Source organism: Oncorhynchus mykiss, chromosome 17, assembly GCF_057628025.1.
Source record: "Oncorhynchus mykiss isolate SJ-2025 chromosome 17, ASM5762802v1, whole genome shotgun sequence".
Classification (NCBI taxonomy): Eukaryota; Metazoa; Chordata; class Actinopteri; order Salmoniformes; family Salmonidae; genus Oncorhynchus; species Oncorhynchus mykiss.
This window is the reverse complement of record NC_143038.1, coordinates 14,233,509-14,243,019: the sequence shown is the minus strand read 5'-3', so window position 1 is coordinate 14,243,019 and position 9,511 is coordinate 14,233,509. Positions and strand designations below refer to the sequence as shown.

General features: G+C 41.8%; 1 non-coding gene across 1 annotated transcript; it reads left to right on the top strand.

Moving 5' to 3' along the window:
- Positions 1-9,187: 9,187 nt before the first annotated feature.
- Positions 9,188-9,242, top strand: LOC118940653 (U7 small nuclear RNA). Its single transcript, XR_005037240.1, has one exon. It is a non-coding gene; the product is annotated as a U7 small nuclear RNA (small nuclear RNA).
- The last annotated feature ends 269 nt before the right edge of the window (positions 9,243-9,511 follow it).

The following is a 9,511-nucleotide window of genomic DNA, read 5'->3' as shown; positions in this document are numbered from 1 at the left end:
AATTACCGTACCAGGCAGTGATGCAACCGGTCAGGATGCTCTTGATGTTGCAGCTGTAGAACCTTTGAGGATCTCAGGACCCATGCCAAATTTGTTTCGTTTCCTGAGGGGGAATAGGCTTTGTCGTGCCCTCTTCACAACTGTCTTGGTGTGTTTGGACCAATCTAGTTTGTTGTTGATGTGGACACCAAGGAATTTGAAGCTCTCAATCTGCTCCACTACAGCCCCATCAAAGAGAATGGGGACGTGCTCAGTGCTCCTTTTCCTGTAGTCCACAATCATCTCCTTAGTCTTGGTTACGTTGAGGGATAGGTTGTTATTCTGGCACCACCCGGCCAGGTCTCTGACCTCCTCCCTATAGGCTGTCTCGTCGTTGTCGGTGTTCAGGCCTACCACTGTTGTGTCGTCAGCAAACTTAATGATGGTGTTGGAGTTGTGCCTGGCCATGCAGTCGTGGGTGAACAGGGAGTACAGGAGGGGACTGAGCACACACCCCTGGGGAGCTCCAGTGTTGAGGATCAGCGTGGCAGATGTGTTGCTACCTACCCTCACCACATGGGTGGCCTGTCAGGGAGTCCAGGATTCAGTTGCAGAGGGAGGTGTTTAGTCCCATGATCCTTAGCTTGGTGGTGAGCTTTGAGGGTACTATGGTGTTGAACGTTGAGCTGTAGTCAATGAACAGCATTCTCACATAGGTGTTCCTTTTGTCCAGGTGGGAAAGGGCAGTGTGGAGTGCAATAGAGATTGCATCATCTGTGGATCTGTTCGGGCGGTATGCAAATTAGAGTGGGTCTAGGGTTTCTGGGATAATGGTGTTGATGCGAGCCATTACCAGCCTTTCAAAGCACTTCATGGCTACAGACGTGAATGTTACGGGTCAGTAGTCATTTAGGCAGGTTGCCTTTGTGTTCTTGGGCTATGGTGGTCTGCTTGAAGCATGTAGGTATTACAGACTCAATCAGGGACATTTTGAAAATGTCAGTGAAGACACCTGCCAGTTGGTCAGCACATGCCCGGAGCACACATCCTGGTAATCCGTCTGACCCCACAGCCTTGTGTATGTTGACCTGTTTAAAGGTCCTACTCATGTTGGCTACGGAGACCGTGATCACACAGTCGTCCGGAACCGCTGATGCTCTCATGCATGCCTCAGTGTTGCTTGCCTCGAATCGAGCATAGAAGTGATTTAGCTCGTCTGGTAGGCTTGTGTCTCTGGGCAGCTCGCGGCTGTGCTTCCCTTTGTAGTCTGTAATAGTTTGCAAGCCCTGCCATATCCAACGTGCGTCAGAGCCGGTGTAGTATGATTCAATCTTAGCCTTGTATTGACGCTTTGCCTGTTTGATGGTTTGTCGCAGAGCATAGCGGGATTTCTTGTAAGCTTCCGGGTTAGAGTCCCGCACCTTGAAAGCGGCAGCTCTACCCTTTAGCTCAGTGTGAATGTTGCCTGTAATCCATGGCTTCTGGTTGGAGTATGTACGTACAGTCACTGTGGGGACGACATCCTCAATGCACTTATTGATAAAGCCAGTGACTGATGTGGTGTATTCCTCAATGTCATTGGAAGAATCTCGGAACATGTTCCAGTCTGTGATAGCAAAGCAGTCCTGTAGTTTAGCATCTGCTTCATCTGACCATTTTTTTATAGACCGAGTCACTGGTGCTTCCTGCTTTAATTTTTGCTTGTAAGCAGGAATCAGGAGGATAGAGTTGTGGTCGGATTTACCAAATGGAGGGCGAGGGAGAGCTTTGTACGCGTCTCTGTGTGTGGAGTACAGGTGATCTAGAATGTTTTTCCTCTGGTTGCACATTTAACATGTTGGCAGAGATTTGGTAGAACTAATTTAAGGTTCCCTGCATTAACGTCTCCGGCCACTAGGAGCGCCGCCTCTGGGTGAGTGGTTTCCTCTTTGCCTTTTTCCTTATACAGCTGACTGAGTGCGGTCTTAGTGCCAGCATCTGTCTGTGGTGGTAAATAAACAGCCACAAAAAGTATATCTGAGAAATCTCTAGGCAAGTAGTGTGGCCTGCAATTTATCACAATATACTCTACTTCACGCGAGCAAAATCTAGAGACTTCCTTAGATTTCGTGCACCAGCTGTTGTTTACAGATATGCACAGACAGCACCCCCCTCGTCTTACCGGACTGTGCTGTTCTATCCTGCCGGTGCAGCTTGTATCCCGCTAGCTGAATATCCATATCATCATTCAACCACGATTCCGTGAAGCATAGGATATTACAGTTTTTGATGTCCATTTGGTAGGATGTTCGTGATCTTACCTCGTCTAGTTTATTGTCCAATGATTGCACGTTGGCGAGTAATATTGACGGTAACGGCAGCTTTCCTAGTTGCCTTCTGCGCGTCCGGACGAGGCATCCAGCTCTTCGTCCTCCACGTCGCTTCCTTTTGCGAATAATTGGGATGTCCTGTGGAGTGTTTGGAGAATATCGTGTGTGTCCTGCTTGTTGTTGAAGAAATCTTCGCCTAATCCGAGGTGAGTGATCGCTGTCCTGATATCCAGAAGCTCTTTTCTTCCGTAAGATACGGTTGCAGAAACATTATGTACAAAATAATTTACAAATATCGCAAAAAAAACAACACATAATAGCACAATTGGTTAGGAGATCGTAAAACGGCAGCCATCTCCTCCGGCGCCATTATCAGAAGAAAAAAACCCATCAAACACTTTGATGAAACTGGCTCACATGACAGCCACAGCCACAGGAAAGGAAGATCCAGAGTTACCTCTGCTGCAGAGGATAAGTTCATTCGAGTTAACTGCACCTCATATTGCAGCCCCAAAAAATGCTTCACAGAGTCCAAGTAACAGACACATCTCAACATCAACTATTCAGAGGAGACTGTGAATCAGGCCTTCATGATTGAATAGCTGCAAAGAAACCACTACTAAAGGACAACAATAATAAGATGAGACTTGTTGGGCCAATAAACACAAGCAATGGACATTGGACTGGTGAAATCTGTCCTTTGGTCTGATGTCCAAATTTAAGACTTTTGGTTCCAACCAAAACAGATGCATGTGTGGTTCCCACCATGAAGCATGGAGGAGTAGGAGGTGTGATGGTGACACTGTCTGTGATTTATTTAGAATTCAAGGCACACTTAACCAGCATGACTACCACAGCATTCTGCAGCAATACGCCATCCCATCTGGTTTGCACTTAGTGGGACTATCATTTGTTTTTCAACAGGACAATTACCCAAAACACACCTCCAGGCTGTGTAAGGGCTATTTGACCAAGAAGGAGAGTGATGGAGTGCTGCATCAGATGACCTGGTCTCCACAATCACCCAACCTGAATTGGACCACAGAGTGAAGGAAAAGCAGCCAACAAGTGCTCAGCATATGTGGGAACTCCTTCAAGACTGTTGGAAAATAATTACTCATTAAGCTGGTTTAGAGAATTCCAAGAGTGTGCTAAGCTGTCATCAAGGCAAATGGTGGCTACTTTGAAGAATCTAAGATATTTTTTGATTTGTTGAACACTTTTTGGTTACTACATGATTCCATTTGTGGTATTTCATAGCTTTGATGTCTTCACTATTATCCTATTATCCACTATTATCCTATTATCCTACAAATATCCTACAACCCTTGAATGAGTAGGTGTCCAAACTTTTGACTGGTACTGTATATTCAATTCTTATTTACAATAAAAGTGACTCCAAAGTGACACAATACATTATTTACCATTAATTTCTATTTGGCACAAAATCATCTGAAACACATCCAAAACAAACAGCAAATGCATCCAACCAATTTGTAGAGTCACAAGCTTGACGTAATCATTGTGTGCTATGAATATGGGACCAAATAACGTTCTACTACTTCAATAAACAAATAAGTGAATTTGTCCCAATACTTTCGGTCCCCTAAAATGGGAGGACCATGTACAAAAAGTGCTGTAATTTCTAAACAGTTCAATTGATATGGATGAAAATATTCTCAAATTTAAGGTTTACAGTCAGCACTTTAACAGTATCATTTCAAATCCAAAGTGCTGGAGTACAGAGCCAAAACAAAACTAAACTAAATGTGTCACTGTCCAAATATTTTTGGAGCATACTGTATATGTGAGGGTGTATGTAGAGTTTAGTGAGTGTGCATAGTTCCAGTACAAAAAAAATGGGTCAATGCAAATAGTCCGGGTAGCCATTTCATTCAGGAGCTGTTCAGGAGCCTTTTGGTCCCAGACTTGGCGCTCCGGTGCTTCTTGCCGTGCTGTAGCAGAGAGTCTATGACTTGGGTGGCAGTCTATGACTTGGGTGGCAGGAGTCTTTGACAATTTTTAGGGTCTTCCTCTGACACCACCTGGTATAGAGGTCCTGGATGGCAGGGAGCTCGACTGCCATCCAAGACAACAATAGCAAAAGTAAGTCGCTAAGTGAATAAAATGGGTAATAAAAATTTAAGCTCAATAAAATAATTTAATACATTTAATAAAGGACAGTTTTTTTTGTGTTTTTTTTAACAAATAGTTACATAGCCTAGCATGTTTAGCAGGAGAATGGAATAGATTATAAGCCTTCGATGATTCATTTAATTTGGTCAAATGGGGTTAAATGTCAATTTGTAGTAAAGATCAGCTTCAGTCCACAGGGGGACACTGTGACACTGTCAGAAGATATGCGCTTCAGTCATAAAAACGTTTTCTCATCTCTTCGGTCTCAGCTAAAGCTAAATACAGAAACGAAACCCATCAAATACACTGGCGGGAAATAAACCCTTTACCTCATGACTTATTTCAACATACTTACCTTGTCCATTCACTAAATATACTGTTAAATAACTCTGACCAACATCCAATAGCTTAAGGATGCTGAGTGCTAATGCTAGCTTATTAGCATTAGCTAAACCTTATGCCGAGCGAGACTAGCTAGCTCGTTAGCTACCACCAACCCTGCACAAACCTGTGGCTAGCTCTGCTGCTGCTGCTGCACTTTGACTTTATGGCTGTTCTGCCCTCTCCACCTCATTCACTGCTGCCTGCTCGTGCTCAACTTGCTCAAACAGATCGCTTTTTTGCTTATCTTTCTGAAGAAATTCAGAATATCGATATTTGCTCTGTGCTATGCTGTAGACTGACTGAGTCACAGGAGTTTTGCTTAGTGATGAAATTGACATCTAATCGGTATTGTAGGGGTGGGGAGGGGTTAAGGGACGTGAGCATCCAGTGCATTGTGAAATCTCGACCAATCACAGCAGGAACTGTGTCACTCCAGAGGCACTCTCCGCAGAGTCGACAGAAAGCAGAGTAACCTGTTTTCAGGGACAAAGTATTTTCAACCTAACTTACGTTTCTTTTATATACTGCATAACGCATTTGGTTATGAAAACTCATATCAGACTACATTTTTTTTTTTTTTTCACATCCAGGGCTGGACCAAAATCATCCATGGCTGAATCCTGGAAGCCCAGGACTAATGATGCCACTGTTGTGGACGCTATCAATGCTAACATATTCACTCCTAGCCCCAACCTGGCAAATAAGCAAATCAATTCAAACAGGGACCTTATTATTTTACTTTATATTCCCTCTGTTAGTACAAGGGTTAGCTATAAAACCTGCAGTCCCAGGATAAGTGAACAACACAACAAACAACTCCATTCATTGTCAGTCTGGAGTTAGCGCTATGCAATGCTAAGCTAGTGTTAGCTGGTACACCTTTACCCTAGAATGACCCATCCCCATCCCTCCAATGCCCTGTCTATCTACCTCTCTGTGCAAGGGCCTCTCGCCTGTCTCTCCCCATTGTCCTGTCCTATTGGGGAAGACGGTAAACGGACACCGTCGCACTCATTCAGCCAATTCAACATGGCTGTCACCCGATCCCCTGTGAAGTTGTGGGTCAGCTTCTCTCAGCGAGATCCGGTTGCTTCAGCAAGAACAGGGCGATAGATGGGTGGAGAGATCCATTTCACCTGATCATGGGAGATGCCTCATTGTTAAACACTGAAGAGAGAGAGAGGGATGAAGGGAGTAGAAGAGAGGACAGGAGAGGACAGAACAAGGTGGTTGAGATTGAGGAAAGCTGAGCTAAAAAAAAAAATATGAGAACAATGTGAATGTCAAGAATAAAATAGATTTTTCAGACAATGGTGTGAAGGTGGTTGAACATGTGAAAGGAAGTTAAGCCTGGTCCTAGAACAGTTCATAGATAAGAGTGAAAGGAGGTGGTTAAATACAAAAGGGGTTAAGCTGGTCCTAGAACAGTTGATGTAGATAAGAGTGAATGAGGCCGTCTGGGAGGATGCGAATAGAGCTTTAATATTGTGAGAAGTCAGTGAACTTGAGCTATACTTTTTTTTTTTTTTTTGCATAGGCCTCAAGATAACGAGGTGAAGAAGCTCATTACGTTCAGGAGAAAGTCTATCCGTCTCTCCACAATAGACGTTTCATCCCCTGCTACTGTATAAGCGGTAGAGCGAAGTGAACTATGGCCAAGGCTCTAAATTAAACATTTCCATTGGTAGCACTGGTGCTCCCAATTTGAAAAAGTTAGGAGCACCACGTGAAATGTAGGTGAATTGATTGAGATACAGCCTATATGAATTTTGAAGCACATGTTGTGCCCTAGAAACTAATATGTAACACTGTGAAGACATTTGTTTATTATAAAAGATAATAAATGTTGATATGAATACCTGTCATTGAAATTAGATAGTCTTTTTGTGGAATATTAGATTTTACATTGTGTAAAAGCACAATTTTCCTATTGAGATGCATTTACAATGAATTGTACAATGTCTCTTTAAAAACGTCAGCTTTGTGATGACAAAATGCAAGAGATCTGTCATTCATTCATTGCAATGATTGTTGATCTCCAGAAGAAGCCCTTTTCCTTTCTTTTTGTGCCCCCAAATGTTTGGATATACTGGTCCAATTGCCTGGGCTCGGTTTCCTGAATGCGATGGATTTTAGGCTTATGAGTATTTTAACAATGCATCTTTCCTACAACGGCCGAAGATGTAACATGCGTTTCCTAAAACACCACGCAGATAGAATGTCTGCTAAGTGTGTCGTTGAGGCATGTGTCGATACTAATACGAAAGACAACTCTGCTCTCAAAATTAAACTCTTGGTCGCCCAGCAAAATATTTTGTTGCACTTTAGAGCCTTGACTATGGCTCGTGTTAATTTAATTATTCAGAAACTATTCAAATACAGACACTTTGCAGCGAAGCTACAGTCAGGTCCATAATTATTGGGACTGTCACGGCCGTCATGGGAAGTAGACCAAGGTGCAGCGTGGTGAGCGTACATTATCTTTTTATAAAAAATGTTGCCAACAATAAACAATAAAAAACGACCGTGAAGCTTAACAGGGCATTAGTGCCACTAACAAAGATAACTACCCACACTGAAAGGAGGGAAAAAGGGCTACCTAAGTATGATTCCCAATCAGAGACAACGATAGCTGTCCCTGATTGAGAACCATACCCGGCCAAAACATAGAAATAAAGACCTAACCAAATAGAGAAATAAAATGGCTCTCTAAGGTCAAGGCGTGAGGGACCTTGGTAAAGATGAGCAAAGAAATACTGTATAAAATGAATAATAGAAATACTGAGCTACGTAGTATGCAAAAAAATAAGGGAAATTACATTATATTTTATACTAATACAATTGCTTAGAGAATGAGATTGGCAGCCCTGTTTTCAATACTCTAGCACCCTCCCTTTCCGAAGATAACGACACTGAGCCTTTTCCTAAAAAGGTTTTACGAGATTGGAGAACACAGGAGGGATCTTAAACCAATCCTCCAAACAGAATCTTTCCAGAACCTTGATTTCCTTTGTCTGCTTTTATGGACTGACCTCTTCAATTCAAACCACAGGTTTTCAATGGGGTTTAAGTCCGGACACTGAATGTTTATTTTGTGGTCAATGAACCATTACTTTATGGATTTTGAGTGCTTGGAGTTATTGTTTTGCTGTAAAATCGACTTGAGGCCAAGTGTTAGCCTCCTGGCAGAGGCAACCAGGTTTTTGGCTAAAATGTCCTGGTACTTGGTAAAGTTCATGATGCCGTTGACATTAACAAGGGCCCCAGGACCAGTGGAAGTAAAATAGCTCAATAACATCAAAAGATCCACCACCATAAAGTAGGTATGAGGTTATTTTCTGCACTGGTGTGCATGGCCAAGAATATATGTTTTCATGGCATCTGAACACACCACTGGTGTGCATGGCCAAGAATATATGCTTTCATGGCATCTGAACACACCACTGGTGTGCATGGCCAAGAATATATGTTTTCATGGCATCTGAACACACCACTGGTGTGCATGGCCAAGAATATATGTTTTCATGGCATCTGAACACACCACTGGTGTGCATGGCCAAGAATATATGTTTTCATGGCATCTGAACACACCACTGGTATGCTGAAGTACTGAAAACAGGGGGGCCAATCATTTTGACCCTTATCTTTTAAATGTTTTATTACTTGTTAAACAAAATGTCTTTCTCTGAGCAATTGTATTAGTATACAATAATATAATTTTCCAATTCTTTCAACATGCAATATAGCTCAGTATTAGTCATTTTTATTTTATACAGTTTCTTTTGCTCATCTTTCTCAAGGGTGCCAATAATTATGGACTTGATGTATATCGGAGCCATTTACCAAAGTTTGGTCTATTTCTGAAATTTGTGCCACCTCCTCGTCCTCCTCATAGAATTTATTTATGTTTCACTCACTCAGACAATAGTGCTGCGTTTACACATGCTGCCAAAGTCTGATCTTTTGTCACCGATTGATCTTTTGACCACTTACTATAGAATTCTGTAGTATAAAGTAGAATACTATTCTACACGCCATAGTACTCAATCATGTCTAGTACATACTATAGAATGTTGATGTATACTCTAGAATACTATAGTAAATACCACAGTATTATCCACAAATAAACACTGTAGTAAATACTACAGTAATGTCCACCAAAACACTAGTCTGTAAAAACACTACATTTTGTAACTATGGTAAATAATACAGTATTTGATTTGCATATTCCATTCCCATTCCCCTCCTCCATATACATACGTGAGAAACCTACATGCCAAGTATAGACCATATATTGTGTTCCCTACAGGTTATAGAAAAGAGCAGAAGCTATCTAAAGAGCTATACTATCTGTTTAGACCCCCTACCTACAGGTTATAAACAATTGTCTCTTTTAGTATTTCTCCAGTAGGTTTCCTCAATGAGAAAGCCTTCACTTCTATGTCAAAGATAATAAAACAAAAACACTATAGTAAATACTACAGTAATGCCCGCAAAAGTATACTACAGTCCGCAAAAAACACTACTGTAAATGCTACAGTGCACTACAATCCGCAAAAACAGTACATTAATTGCTATAAAACGACAGTTTTCTTTTAGTACATTATTTATACTGTAGTTGACTGTAAATACTCTAGTATACTACAGTAAATACTACAGTAAAGTCAGCTAAAATACTAGAGTGAATACTATAGTATTTATAC